Raw genomic sequence first — 15,897 nt, 5'->3', positions numbered from 1 at the left:
TGAGAAAAAAAAAAGAAAAGTGTTTCTTTTTTGTTTCTGAAACTTTCTCAAGTTCTTACCTAGTAAGAAAACAATGCTATTTTCAAATACTGGTGATTAATACTATAACCAGCGTAGGTTGCACCCATTTATTGTATAAATACCATTGCCTGTTGACCTTTGGATACATTAATTACAGCATATCTGGTCTAGATTCTATTATTTTTGTCTGTCCAGAAGATAAATAAAGGTGCCCTTTCCAGTCCTTCTGGAGAAGAACTTTTTTTCTTGGTAGTGTCATGAATTATGGAATTCTTTTTCTTGCCCTGTGCCAATGAAGTTCCCTTTTGACTTTAAAAGATAAGCCTGTATCCAAAGAGAGAATATTTGATAATTTTAAAACTATTTGTGCCTCAGTTTTTATGGTACGTACAAGCTTTCTGGGCTTTGCTTTTTTTGGACTGTGTGTTGCTAATTAAAAGAAAAGTACAAAGAATTATATTGGATGATGTGAAGGATTAAAGTACAATTACACCATTAAATAGTAAATGTTTACAAGGGCAAGACATGCAACTACATTTTTCAGATTATGCTTATTATTCACTCCTTGATGTTATTTTGCACCTAATCAATAAAGGGCCTTCCAGAATGCAGCTCCTTCGCCAGTTGTACATGTGCCCAGAACGCAAGAAACGCTGCTGGGGCAGAGGAGCACAGGGAGGGGAGGAAAGTGCTGGCATATTACTCTGACTTCTTGTCATGCAGACCAAAGCTCAAATGAAACACGGAGCAATGGGAGGATAGCTCCCCTAGTCTCGATTTAAATCCCCAGTGGACATTTTGTCACACACCAAAAGCGTTGCACAACTGAGCACCATTCCACTTGACGTGTCGTCTGGAGTCAGAGGAGCCTCTGATTTGGCATCACGGGGTTTAGAAGACTATGATTTAGGTGAACTGGCACAGCTGTGTGTAAGAAACTTATAGCCATTATGTTTTATTCATGTTCTGTGCTATCAGATTCTTATTTTCTAGTACCTTTAAAGTGGTTCTTTAAAATTTTATAATAACACCACCAGTGAAAAATACATCTAAAATTTAACAGAACTTGCCAGTCGTTCTATCAGTGATTTTTAATATGGTCCTGCTGCATTAACTAAGGAATCTTATTCCTGCTGGGGATCTCTGTATGTGGACTTAGAAAAGCTATCGAAAGAAAATGCTTCATAAAATTGCGTCGCTGCCACGGGTGGCGCTTCCGTAGGACGCTTCTGCAGAACCCACTTGGTTCCATCCCATAAAGTTCGGTGGAACTTTTCCGTCTCGTGAGGGATGTGTGTGAGTACAGCAGCTACAGTAAGACTTTCTGCCTTGAAAATAGAATTATTTTGAATTGCAAAGTTTTGTCCTAATAGTAATTTTTACTTTCTTAGCTTCAGTTGATGCATGTCTGATTTCTCATAAGTCTGCTTTCTTTCCAGGCTCAGATTATCTTTTCTCTTTTCCTTTAAATTTATTTTAAAATATTTAATTTTTAAAATGTTGCTAGCCCTTTAAAAACCTGTAATAAATGCTTTACAAGTGGCTAGACACCTTCCCTGGTGGTTTAATTTATACAAGCAGGAAACTTTCTCTCCTTCTTTCTCTCTCTCTTTTTTGTTTTCTTTAAACCAACTGACGTAATGCCAAACTTTGCTTTAAAAGAACAGACAGAAGTAATTGGTAGCTTTTAACTTTTAATAATGTTCTGGATTGGTTTTAGTGGCCAAACTGCATTTTTTTAAAATATCAAGTAAAAACGGGCTTGTGGCCTGAGGAAGAAAGGCCCTGTTGATGCAGTTATTTTTATTCTTGTTTTTCAATCTGTTATTAAAAATCTTTCCTGCTGAGCTCTGCTGGATTTCTCCAATTGCTCTTTGTGATGGCTGGTGCATTTCAGGTTATGGTAACTTAAACTGTTTTCTGATTTTTACTTTTTCGCTCCCCCATGGATACTTTGAGATGCTTTATCCTTTTTGTTTTGTTTTGTTTTGTTTTGTTTTAATTTTATTCCCCCCAGCATTCCTTCTGCCTTGTCCAGCACCTGACTCCTTCTTTCAGAGAAACAATTTATTTTGATTCAGAGAGAAATAATATGTTAAACACACCTTTGATGGCTGTTCAATGAATATTATTTTCCTAGTATGAGTGTGTTTTACACCTGTTAGTGACGCTGAACACCTAAGAGATCTTATCTTTCAGAGTGTCCACTTTCTGTGCGTTCTCCACCCCGTGTCTTAAAGCTAAAGGAGATTTTAAAGTATGTTTAGTAATAGTTTCGAGTGATCTGTATCTATTTGTATTAACTTGATATTATAAACAAGAAAACCGAATGAAAGGATTTTTAAAAATGACTGTAAAATCCAGTAAACACATTTTTTCCTTATTTCTTTATTTTGTTCAGGGTTTCCTGTCTCTTTTCCTTAATTTCTTTTTTTACATCTGCTGGGGTTTTGAGCACAAGCAAACTTTCACAGTAAAAGATGGAGTTGGGCAATAGACTTCCTTGACGAAGTTGACGTCAGGACGACTTCATAAGTTGGCAAGTAGGAAAATCGTTCAAAGACTGAGTTGGCTTGTGCCAGTTTTCCCTTCCTTTAGGGGAGACACTCCACCCAGTAGGAGGTTACCCCACCCAATGTGGAGAGCTATAATTCAGTGGCAACACTTTAAATGTCAATCCTCCCTAGGGTTTAAACCCCAGACTTGTCTTGCCTCAATCTTTATATTTAATCTAACATTCAATCTGTTGAAGTTAGATCTCATCTTCATAAGCACTTTTGGGGCCTGATCCTGCAGTTCTCATTCTTGAAAAATACTCACTGTCGTCAGGGGAACTTTTGGATTCAGTAAAAGCTCAGGATTGGCCTCTGCAGAGTTGTGTGTGTCTGTGTCTGTCTGTAAGTAAGATTGTGTCTGCCTGATGAATACTGTATAATCCATGTTGTTTAAGATGAAATTGTAAAATACTTAAAAATCTGAAGAAGTCCTGGAGTAGTAATGCTGTAAAAGAGATTTTCCTCAATAAGTGAAGTGTACGTATTTTTAATTTATCAATTTCCCAGGTTGAAATATGATTTTAAAAGGGTTCAACTATGAAGCATTTTTACAAATTTTTTCTGTATTTCTCTGTATCATGCCATAGACATATTTTTGAATGCTGCTTGTAGCAATTTTTTCATCTCTAATGGAAAATGAAAATCACGGCCTGTAGCTTAGTACCCACAGGAGGCATTGGGATACTTGGACAATACTGAGAGCGCTCAAGGAAAAATTAGGTTTTGGGGTATTTTCAAAGTCAACGTGTAATTTTTATAGGCACATTTTACTTCTTCGTGGTGTCTATTCTCAAGCATCTTTTTCAGATCCCCCATTACACTTAGCAAGGCTGACAATGCAAAAGGGAATGTATAATTTGATACTGTAAAACTGATAACTTTAAAAATGTTACAGAAAAATAGCTGATGTGTTCATCTCTCTGTATTTTGAAAATATTCCAGCATTTTTAGTTTGCTAATAGATCTGGGAAAAAACACCCCTAAAAGATGATGCTAAAAATCATCAATGCACTTAATGTTTCTCAGCAAGATTTACTTAAACAGTGCGCTTCAGTTTTGCCTCAAACCATTTCAAGCCACCTCTGATCCAAGAATGTACCAGTTCTTGGTTCCTGGAAGATTAAGCATGACAGTTTCTATTATATAATGAACAGCAGTATTGTTTGAACAAAGGTAACATATTTTGATTTGTATGCCTTTTTTTGGCAGCTGGCACTAGTGGGTCTAAAATGAGTAGTGATCTAACAGTGTAAATATCTGAATGTTCTTGAAACACATGGTATAGATGTATTGTGTTTAAATCATTGAATCTATCTACCTATATTATATAGAATGTGTATGTACGTGTATATACAAAGCCGTAAATGGTGTGTTCTGCTATCTGTAGCCTTCAAATGTGTATCCTTTGGGGTATTCCTGACCTACTTTGCAAAGCCTGCAGTCTGAAGTACATACTGAAACTTAAAAAATTAAACATACAGGTTGGTGGTTCACAAAAAAAAAAAAAAAGGCACAAGGGAATATTTGCTAGTAGTTCATTAAAAAGAGGGGAAAAAAGGCATGGTCTGCCTAGCCAAATACCTTGCAGACTGGTTTTGGATATCCCAGTGACATTACAGGGACTGTTTTAAAAACCAAAATCTCAACTTACCTAAAAACGTTTAAAGTAGATACTGAAGTTAAGTATTGCCTAAAATTCCTATATTCAGATGTGGTTTAATGAAAGTTAAATGAGTTAGGATAAAGTAATTTTCTTTGGGGGTGAAGGGTTTCAGTGTTTCCAACATGAGTCTTCTTGACTTTCTCACACACCACTCTTCAGGCAGAAGCTGTGAGATGTGGAACATAAAAACTTATTATTCAGGTGAAACTTTGCTTCATGAATTCAGTTAATGAAAGAAAGATAAGTCCACTTTCTAAACTTGAACATAGTTGGCTTTTCTATTTCGAGTTCTCAGTGTTAGGTGTATTAAATACACTCAGCAGACGTTGGCCAGCTGCAGTTACAGAGTACAAACCAAAAATGCAATACACGTTGATCACTGCTGTGCCTTTTCCTCCTGCACGAATAGATATGGACACACATGCACACACACAATTAAAAAACTAAACCTTGCCCCAAATACCTGAGGGAAAAGCTTGTGAAAATAGATTAGCCTTACCATGTGCCTTGCAGGTAAACAGTATCTGCCTCTGCTGGAGCAGTGGGAGAGGAGAGCTGCTGAACAGAGGCTGCCTGCCCATGCTGCCCGGGCACCCAGCTCTGGAGGCTGAAATCTGGGGGACCTCAGTAAAATTCCCACCTCTCATTTCAGCTGTTACAGTGGTAGGAAGGAGGAAACATTAACTCATGTCTCCCATCTACTGTATATACTGTTTTCTTTCTGTGGCCTGCTACAGACATCTGAAATTTATGCCATCCAATTAGTCTCCTTTTACGTTCCTCAGATCTGGAGTTTTCTTTAGAACTAAACTCCTATTTGCATGTTACGTCTATCATGGAAAAAAAAAATAATGTAATGGATTAAATTAATCCTGTAATAGTTGTTTGAGCATACTGTAGGAATGTAAATAATTTTGTGGCATTGAGCTCATATTTCCAGTCTTATGGGGGGTAAGATCAGAAGTTATCAACAGCATATATCTGAGTCATTCAGATACAATAAATCTTCTAACAAATACCCACCCTTTGCACACCCAGAGATAGTCTCCAAGACTGTTGAAACTCTGCACACACCTGTATCTTACGTGTAAGTCTGTATGCATGACTAGTAGATGTATCTTCAGCTGCAATCAGATAGTATGTTAGGCTACAGCAGCTGCAATCAAAGTAGTCCGTGGACAAAAAGTTTGATTGCCACTTGATTGCTGCCGGCTTTGTGGCCCTCAAGGTTGTCTTTTCCCCGTAGAAAGTCCCTAAGAATCATTAGTTAAAAAGTTGTGTGGAGTATGGAACTGACTCCAGCTCTGCTGGAACTCAGGATACAAAGCATGACGTGCCTCATCAATATCGGGTCAGAAGTGATCGTGCATAATTCATTTCTATCTAGGTGTCATTCTGTCATATGTAAGGTATGCTCTGCCTCTGCTACTCTGTGTCTTCCTCAAGCAGATCGCTCTCTTCGGCTGCTCTGCGCACATACATCCATTCTAAAAATACATGGACAGGGAAGTCCATCTGTGTTGCATAATTTTTTTACAAAAACACCAGTGTTTGTATTGTTCTTTCTCTGAGCCCTTAATGAGTTTAAAGAATTTAATGTGACTTAATGAGGGTTCTTATTCTGTTTCTGACACAGACACTAATGAGGGAAAAGTAGAACAAATTGAAAACCAACTTTTACTTGCTAGTTTCATGATGTCATCAAATGCAGGATATTACAACTCCTGGAAAAATTTACAAATCTAGGCAAGAATCCATTTTGCATCACTGCCTTTCAGTTGTTTGTGACACGAGGTTTGCTAGCAGAAAAACAAAGGTTAGCATAACTTGATTTTTTTTTAATGTTTAGGATTTTTTATTTTTTTGGCAAATGATTTTTGGAAAAGTGAATCAAACCTGCTTTGTTTGTCAACCTGGCAGAAACTTAGATACTACCAAAGACTGATTAATCCCTCTGATTATGGCTCTGATCTGCCCCTGTATTTGGAAGGGACAAAACTTCTTGTAGCTTCATCTAGACTAAGATCCAGTCCTCACTGGGCAACCTCTGACTCTGTTGCGGCTTATTGAGAGGGAACTGTGACTTTTGGGACTTCATGTTACACTTACTAGAGTTTGGTACTTTACCACAGTTTGCTGGACTAAGGACACAGTAACAATATTTTGTAAGGCGCCAACTTGCTTTTCTGTTGCCCCACTCAGGATGGTCAAAGCAGTATTTCACTGTATGAAGCTGCCCTTCAGCAGGACCACAGTTGGTCTGTCACCTTTAAAAGTGATTATTGTGGTTGGAAAACTGTTCATTTCCCAAAGGGGAATGAAAAGTAAAAGTAGGTTTAAGAAGTGCACCTGCTTATGAGCCTTGCTGCCTCTCACTGGCATCATGGGCATGCTTTTATCTTACCAACTTCTCTCTGAAGGGCTTGTAGAGACGGCAGTGAAGGACAGCAGTGTAGAAATAGGGACTGAAGGTCTGGTACGACAGGTACATTTCTATGGAAGCAGGCTCTAATGCCCTCACAAGGTTGCGTGCCATGCCATCAGGGTGTTTTTGTCAGGCCAAAGAAAGAAGTGACTTTCGTAATCCACAAAATGTGCTTTTGGTATAACCAAATTGCAGACAGTTGCAGCATAGTACATAAAATGTTTTTTTATAACAACTGTTTTTTTTTTTTTGAGCAGTTAGTATTTTTAACAATATCAAATAAATTGCACAATGTGTGATTTCTTAGGTTGATGTTAACCCTTGGCTCTTTTGTGAGGAATTTTATGGCTTTGCATTTTATTTTTTTACAATTAGTTGTTGGCTTTATATTTTTAACTGCAACAAAAGATAGTTAAAAATTAATAATAATTTGAATTGGAAATATGGGCATTTTTGACCGACTTTCTTGAGCATTTTCATACAAACAGAAGAAAGTAACTTGTTTGGTTGGTTTTTATGTATGTATATGTGTGTTTGTGGTTTGTTCTTTTTTTTTAAATAAAAAGATTTAATAATTTTGTAGTTCAACAAACATGAGTATATTCTGGAAATATTTCTCACAAATGGCAGGTCTCAGTTGATAGCTTGTAGGCAGACAGAGTCTAGAGCCGCAAAACTATCTTCTGGAGTTTTAAAACACTGGAAAGTAAGATTTATTGGACCTTAAATATCCCAGTGGTGCAGATTTATTTGGTGTTCATGGCAGTCTCAGCTTAACTTTCCTTGGAGATTTGTTGTGGTACTGCATTATCTAAGAAACATTTAAAATCGTTTGTCTAGGGCTTTTTTTTCTTCAGTCATTTCTCAGTTTTTACTTGTGCATGTGAAAATCTTTACTAAGAAAGATGACCGGGCAGCTCTCCTGAACTTTACGCTGCAAAACATTTTACCTGAATAGGACAAAATTCAGCATCTGAAAAGTTGACATTTTAAAAGATTTTTGTATCTATAGTGGTGCATGACAGTGGCTAGTTGTCAGTGGAAAGGAGCTTAAAAAATAGTTGCAAGAGAAAGAAACAGCAGCTGTAGAATTTATTTTAATCAGGTGAATGAGACTCATGGTTAGGCAAGTTTTACCTTCTTGGGTCTTCAGGATTTATTGCCAAAAATATATATGCCTGAATAGAAAGAGAACAAAGATATTGTAAAATCCAATATGACATGAAGTGCTCTTACTGCTTGTGAATACAAATAATTTATTTTTTCTCTCCAGCAAACTGCGACTTCTTTTGTCAGAAGGAATTTCATATTAGTCCCTACCAGAGTAATTCTGCCATAAACCCTTCACACCTCACCTGTATCTACGCAGTGTGATGGTCTGTGGTAGTTTTCACAGAGTTACTGAGCTGCTTTCAGTCTGGAATGGGACTGCATTGACTTCACTTCTGCAGAAAAAGTACATTTTCTAAGAAAATACACTACATGAAAGAAGAAAGGGCAAAGAGAATGGAGAGAGTGCTCTGATATACGAGCTGAGATTATGGATGTTGTAATGCTGTTTTTTCGTAGGACTGTAGAAAAATCACATTGGGACCAAAGTTCCTGTGGATTACCATGCGATATTTATTACCATTTTCCTGTGTTTTCCCTGGTTAGGATCTAATCCTTCAATGTCTGGAGCTGCATGGAGTTAAGAATTTGTCCATTCAGAGAGAAAAACCTTGCCTGCTATGGGATTTCGCTGTTTCACTACCTGTATTTATTTATCTCCCCCTCTAAAATTTCTGAGAGCAAGGGGAAGAGTGGAAGACAGAGACGGAGGATAGGTAAACTGAAGGAGTAGCAGGGACACGTATCTGCTCAGTAAATAGTGTTTACTGATTACTGTTTACTGTCAAGCAGATTACTGCAGTTATATTTCTGTGAAGCAACCCGCATGCAGCCAGTGCAAAGGAATGAAGCAAAGTCGTGTGCAATTCTGAGGTAACTAAAAGATGTGCTTGTGACATACTTCTAGCAAAACCCATTTTTGGTTGCCCAGTGCCCTTCTCGAACACTGTAATTTTGCGAGTGACACATTTGATTATGAGCAGCCATCAAAACACTCACAGGCATCTTGTTTGGAAGAAGAATGTGCTTGAATTAAATATTTGCAGGTCAGAGAAATATGTTGATTTGTTCTTTTAATTTGTCACCTTCCTGGTCTTTTTCAATTTGTTTGATAGTTATTCAATTTTGGAGTTTATTTAAAAGAGCTGATAAAGTTTACACTTTTGCATTCCTTGCTTGTGCAGAGCTTTCATTTGCTTCCTTGGGAGAGTTGGTCTGAGGAAGAGCTGCTGCCTGCTTTTGCCTTGATATGGATAGGATGTGGTTAGTATAGGGGTCCCCTCATTCTTAAAGCTCCCTTATTGCAGTGAACTTGTCGCCTCCTTGGGGAAGAGATTTTCAGAGATTTTCAATTCCTTCTGTCAGGTTTTAGGGAACAGTATGAACTGTCTTACTAGAGCTGGCAGTAAGGAAAAGGAAGGGAATCTGGTCACATCTTACCTCTTTGTTAGGGGGAATAAGGTATAGGAAGCCTCTGCTGAGCTTGCCGGGTAATTTTTTGGTTATCATCTTCTCATGATGGAGTATGCACGTAGAAAAAACCCAGAAGTTAATGTTTACTTTATAGACGCTTTATCGTCAAGCATAGAGACCTGACAGTTTCATGGTTAAGTGCCTAAAGTTGTTTTTGGCTTTGCAGTTGTTGAATTAATCACTGCAAAGCTAACTAATTGTGTACCTTTTAAAGCTTCCCTCCCTACTCTTTTAATGAAAGGGAGATATTTTGCCCTTTCTGACTTTGGAGTTGGGCTATCCCATTAACTACTAGCAGCAAGCCCTTCAGCTTTTATGGAGCTGAAGGAGTCATTCTAGTATATGGTGAATTTACTTACTGATCCAGTTATTTATAGCCTTCAGTGCCCATGCTATAGAATGAGCAAAATGTTTTTTAAAAAGTGCTTTAAAAATACTTTTTACAGTTGTATAGAAAATGCTGGCTCTTTAATTCTGAGTTTACAGATGGTACTACTGCTACTGTTTTGATTTGTGAGAGACAGTATCTTGGTGTCTTACTGAGATGTTTTGTAGCCAAAATGTAGAGTTTAAATGGATTTTATTTTTAATTTTTTTTCCTCCTTAAATGTTAGACATGGACAAAAAAAATGACAAGGATCTCATCTTTATAGCGAGCTGCATGTCAGGGTTGATGGAACTACAGCTAGTTAAACTCCTTGGTTTTAAAGAAAGATGAAAAAGTCGCTGCAAAGATTAGCTTAATTTCTGTCGACAATTTTATTAAGACAAAGACAGAATCAAAGGCTGAATGGACAAAGTTGGGATTTTTGCCACTTGTTTATTTTTTTCTGAGGCTGTGTAAGCTTTTTTTTAATAAAAAAAAATTAATGTAGAATTCAGTGTTTCCCACAGGAGAACTTTCACAGATTTAGCATAAAGAAAGTGCATTTTAATTCAAAGACACTGGTACATTTCTTAAGGCTTTGAAAGGAGTAATCCAACAGGTATATACAGCTCTGATGATAAATACAATGATATTTTGTATCTACTCTTGTTAAAATACATAGTTTATTTTAGTGCATGTTTAGAATAATACTATTTATTTAAGATACCAAATTTATTCTTCATTTTAAAGACAAGTCTTGGCTTCTCTTGGTTTTTTATGTCAGCTGGCTCATTTCAACTCAAACAAAGGTTTCACTTCAAGAACTTTTAATAATTTAAAAAGAATCTCTGATTTCAGTTGGAAATATTGTGTATGTAATTAAACTAACAAGTCTGTTTATTGTATGGGAGAGGCTCTAGTGATATTATTTATCTTAGGGTCCACATTATTGGAAGGCAGAACTAATGACGGTGAATCATGCACACTGTATATTAATGTAGTCCACTTTCAGCACTATATAAATAGGATTGTAAATACACACCTGCAGAGTGTCTGCAGTTACACGGGCATCGCACAGAGTCCCTCTGTGCTCTCCTAATACATATCCAGTATATATCTCTGCGTGTATCACATCTTGCTAACCCAGGCAGCATACTACAGCTGCTGTTCCTCTTGAGGAGGTGTCTATAAAATGAACACTAGCAAAACCAAAATTTTGGGATGGCTTTAAGCAGAACACATGGGCGTACTGTTACTCGGTCTTTTCATACCTGCCCAGTTCTTTTCCCTGCATAGGGCAGGCTGCACAAGATGAGCTGGGTGTCAGTCTGAAATATAGGCTGGTCCTCTGAATAAGGCAGATAATAAGGTGTGACATCAGTAATTGGGAGCTTTTTTGGCTTCCCGGAGAGGGATGTACTGAAGAACTAGTCAGAAATTTCTATACAAAGTCTCAATATGTGACAACTACACTAGCAGCTGGTTCTTTAATTTTCTTTAAAGAATCTGCTGTAGCAGGGCCCTCATCCTAAACTTTTCCTTTATTTCATCAAACAGACCTGGCAATGCCATCATCTCCCCTCTGGTGTTTGCATACACATATTCAGGGTAGCCTGAAATCTAAATATGAGTTGCTGGTTGCCTGCGGTAGCTGAGGCTCCTTCCCTCCGCTGCACCGTGGAGACTCTTCAAGCCCATGGTAGAAATCCTGGGCTGCTCCCAGGGCCCAGTTCTTCCCAGTTCTTCCAGGGGCTAGAGAGGCTGCTGGTGCAGGGGAGACCACCATGTCCCCTGGCCACCTTCACAGGGGTGGCTCTTCACCCTGAGCTGTGCCTGCCCCTCTGTGGTGGCTCTGCAGTGTCCTTTGAACAACTCGGGCTGGCTCTCATCCCGAGGATGCTCCTTTGGGTTTCCTGTGGCAGCTCCTGTGTGTCTGGGAGCAAGGCTGGGAGCTGGCTGCTCAGGCGCCTGCCCGAGCCAATGTGCCAAGTAGGGGCAAGTGCCGGATTTGCGGCCCCCATCCCCTCTGCAGCAGGGCGTGCAGGTGGACCCCACGGTTTGGGCTGCAACAGCTGACATCCATGGTGTCCCTGGGGAGGGAGAGGAGCTCCTGTCTAGCACCCAGAATGCTGGAGGGCAGGAGGGAGAGAGGGATCTCCTCTTTAAAAGGAGTTGTTTTTTTTCTCACCCCTGTTCTTTATTCATAAACCTAACGCAGTTCCACAATTCCCAGACATGTAAAGCTGCAGGGCTTTTTTTGTTTTGTTTAAATCTTTCTGAACCAGCCAAATTTTTGAGGTTGGCACGAGGTGCAGCCAGTACCATGGCCTTCCAGGGCTTGCTTGGTCTAGAAGTCTGCAGATGTTTTCTGCTGGATCTGACTCTTAATGAACAAAAAAGATTTTGGCATCCTTATTTATTTATTTTCAAGGGGAAAATGTGGTTTAAAACGTTGATAATTATGTTTTACATGAACTACTCAGACTTTATGTGACTGTATGGGAAAATGAATGCTCATCAATTTAAAAAAAAATTCTTTATTCATAAAGCATTCATATTTAAAGTGATCTGTCTTTTTTTCCCCTCCTCTCCTTAATGAAAACAGGGTTTGAGGAGTATTACAAATAATTATGTTTTTTAATTACATACAGTTCTGCATCAGAATTCTTGAAGACGGCCCACTGTGATCCTCTGGTGAAAATACCAGGGCTTTTCAAAAGCTTTATAATTATCTGTTCTCACTGCTCCTCTCTTCTCAATATACACATAGTAACTGAAAAAAGGAGAAAGAAAAATACTCCGGGAGGGATCCACCTACACATGTGCATAGGTCAGGCACATATGTCTCATTCAGAATGATTATTTTTCTTTTGCAGCCGTCAGGTAGTACTTCCCACCATCCAAACCCAGCTTGTGTGCTCTTTCAGAGGGAATACTTATCGCAAAGCTGCAGTGCATTTTAATCAAGGTTCCCAGAGTAGTTTACAAGCATTAATTGCCTCTTAAGGACAGGATGAAGTATTATATCCATTGTACTGATGGGTGAGCCAGGGCACAGGGAACCTAAATAAGTGCAGTGTTAGTGAGCCAGTGACAAAGCTGTGATCAGAGCTTTGGTGGCTCCACTCCTGGTGCTGCTAAGATACCTCCCCTTTAACCCACCAGTCTTCCTTTCTGAAATCAAAAAAAGTCAGACTTTGACATCTTTTATTGCATACTATATTGGAAGTGCTGTGCTTGCTCTGAAGCTGATGTAAACCTGTGTGGATTTGCACTTGTTTTATGTATTTGCAAAGTGTGAAGGCCCTTGTGGCAGGACTTCCCTTGAATTCTGAACTATATGCTTTTCTGCTGTCTTCTGTGGCTCCGGTAAGCCACTGGATCATCCCCAAAATAGCTCCCATGGCATCTGTTACTGATGTATCACTGCACCGTGAGTGACAGAAAGAATTCTACTTTTCAGCACAACAATTCACTTGCTAAGTGATTCCCCAGCATGATACATGCTCTGTCTTGTATTTAATTATCTTTTAATTATCAAAGCAGTAATGGAGTTGTGCATAAGAAGTGTATGGATCAATAAAAACAACTAAAAATTGTGAAGGAGCTGACAGGCAGAGTCCAGCCACTCCTCAGATGTTAGTTTCCATTTTTCTGAAAAGTTTTTGTCTTTTAGTTGAAAACAACATCAAAAAAAAAGGATTTAAGTTTTTTATTGTTTATTCCTAGCTTCTGATGATCATGCGTACATTCTCAGTGCTTTGTGAGAGCTTGTGTGAGTGCTAATGAAAGTTTGTATTGGAGTAGTCCCTAAGAATATGATCATTGTTGCAAATTTATTAGCACCACCATGAAAGATTTCCTGTCCTAAAAAGTCTGCCAGCAAACATCACAATCCAGAGTGGGCAGAACCATGAGGTAGGTTTGACTGAGCCCCTTTGACAACTATATCATTTATTTAACTGTCTATCTTTAGAAGTTGGGAAGCTCACCTTTGGTTTCAGAGGCATGCTGAAGCTCTCGCGCTGCGTGCATGGTGAGGACAATAGAATACCAGAGTGCTCGCTTGCCTTTAACTACTAAATAATGTGGTTGCACATGACACAACAAGAACAGAGGTATAATCCTGCCCTGTGAAGCAGGTCACATGTTTCAGGTTCTCTCTGTAATGTATGCAAAGTAGCTGCTTAAATCATTATGAGTGTGTAAATCACCATCTTCATAAACAATACCATCAAGGTACAGTCAGGCAACATGTCTCTTATGGGTTGACTGGAGCTGGAATTTCTTTCAGATGTTGAGGAGGTACGTCAGTGCATGTGAAGCAGATCTGTTGCTGCAGTGTGGTCTCTGCAATGTTTTGGATTTCTAAGATGAATATTGTTTAGGCTGCCTTCTTCATATTGAAGTGCAGTGAAAGGAGGAGGACATGAATGAGGCAAATGAGCAGCTTGTATGATTCAAGGCTTCTGTGAAAAATTTGCTCCTTCTTTTTCCTCTGACTTTTTAAGTCACGCAACTGATACCCATTTATTTCTCTGCGTAAGTTTAGTAAGTACTTGAAGCTCCTGTTCCTATGTCTGTTGTGCATTTGGGGAGGAAAAGATGTGTTGAGTGGTGTGTGAGAATCCTATCTTCTGTTTTAGCCATCATTTCCCTGTATGGGTTATGACACTGTTTTTTCTGTTTTTCTTTAACATGCCGATGTACTGTCTGTAACTCCTAAGTAACACTCCACACCTCTTTAACGCAAAGCTGACTAGTTCAGTGCTGAGTGAAACTGAAAGTGAGACTAATCTTAAGAACCCTGCTGTACTTCTGCATAAAGTATAAATATGTACCATTATCATTATTATTTATTTGTCATTGTTATTATTATTGGAGCTTGTATTTTCTTGGGGGGTGGTGGGGAGAAGGAGGTGCACTGTATCATCACCTCCCCACCCCCAAATGTTGTATTTTGAATCACTTTAAATAGTTGTTTGGGGTGTCTTTATTACAGTGAATCATGTCTTTAATATCTGTTTTAAGCACACCTGTGGTGAGTTCATACTAAGGCAATGGAACCTTCTTTCATGTGCCATCATGTAGTACTTTTGCAGCATGTAAAATAGCCCTGGTTTATAAACACAGATAGATGTTCTGTGCTGAAATCCTTTCCCTCAAATGTGTAAGGATCAGATCTGCTTAAAATGTGAATGCAGAGATGGTAACTCCATAAATGCAGTATATTCTCCTTTTGCTCAGAGATACTCTGGCTCTGAGTTACAATTATCTAACATGAATTTCAGAATACCAGTGAAACGGTACTGGTAGATGTACTGATACAACCAAAGATGCTGGCAGCGGCAATCTGGTCTGCAAGTGCTACTGGAACATCGGTTTTCCTACTTCGTATATCTGTGCTGTGTCCTTTGGTGGTGGGAAGAAAAACACAAGCGGCACTCATCAACTTTCAGCACATGTGGAAACAAAGCTAAACAGCAGTGGCATCCCCAATGCATTGGCAATTTGATGAGAGCCTGCGGGCTGCATCTCATTTGCATTAAAAATGCGTAGATCGCTCCTGCCTTTATCTTGACCAGGGGGACGTGACTGGTACGGGCAGCAGGGCCCAACACAGCTTATTTTACCTGGATCCCCGTGAGCTGGGATCAGCTGGAGCGCCGCGGGACGGGACGTGCCCCTGCTCGGGAGGCGCGTCCCCGCGGCGGGCGGGGGCCCAGCGCGGCCGTCCCTGGCCCCGAACTGCAGGGCTGGGGGTTTCGGGACCCTCCGCTGGGCCTTGGCAGGTCGGTGGGCTGGTTTCTGCCAGGGCTTTTCCATCCAGGCCTGGATGAAGCGCTCCTCGGCGGAGCGTGGAGCTGCTGCTCAGCTCTGTCTGGGGCTCCACGGAGGGCTGGGGGGAGCCAGTGCCCCGCACAGAAACCCTTTTGTGTGTTTTTCAGCCAGTTTGTGTGGTTTTGAACCAGTGTTTTGAACCAGACTATTTTAAAAAAATAGAGAAAACTCCCCCAGTTTGTGCCTTCCAATAGAGATAACTGTTATCTCTTATAAAAGTCTACATAAGTGTAAGTAATTGCCTGCACTTGGCTCTGGTACAGTGGAAAAGCTGTGATCAGCAAACCCACATTGTACTGGGCATGTAAGGGGAAGTTATTGGACGATACGGGACGTGTTGGCCTTAATGCCTGTCCTGCCTCCCCTGCCTTGTTTACTTTCTTTGCAAAGTGTTTTCAAGGCTTAATAACACACTGCTTAGGGAATGGGCGCCGGGTACCGC

At 39.6% G+C, this 15,897-nt stretch overlaps 1 protein-coding gene across 7 annotated transcripts in view; it reads left to right on the top strand.

The window, feature by feature from the left end:
* The window catches only part of TRPS1 (transcriptional repressor GATA binding 1), a 214,351-nt gene that overhangs the window by 4,167 nt on the left and 194,287 nt on the right, over positions 1-15,897 (top strand). The gene's annotated exons all lie outside the window — the stretch shown is intronic.

This window comes from Motacilla alba, chromosome 2 (assembly GCF_015832195.1).
Source record: "Motacilla alba alba isolate MOTALB_02 chromosome 2, Motacilla_alba_V1.0_pri, whole genome shotgun sequence".
NCBI classification, from domain to species: domain Eukaryota; kingdom Metazoa; phylum Chordata; class Aves; order Passeriformes; family Motacillidae; genus Motacilla; species Motacilla alba.
This window is presented reverse-complemented; position numbering and strand designations above follow the sequence as displayed.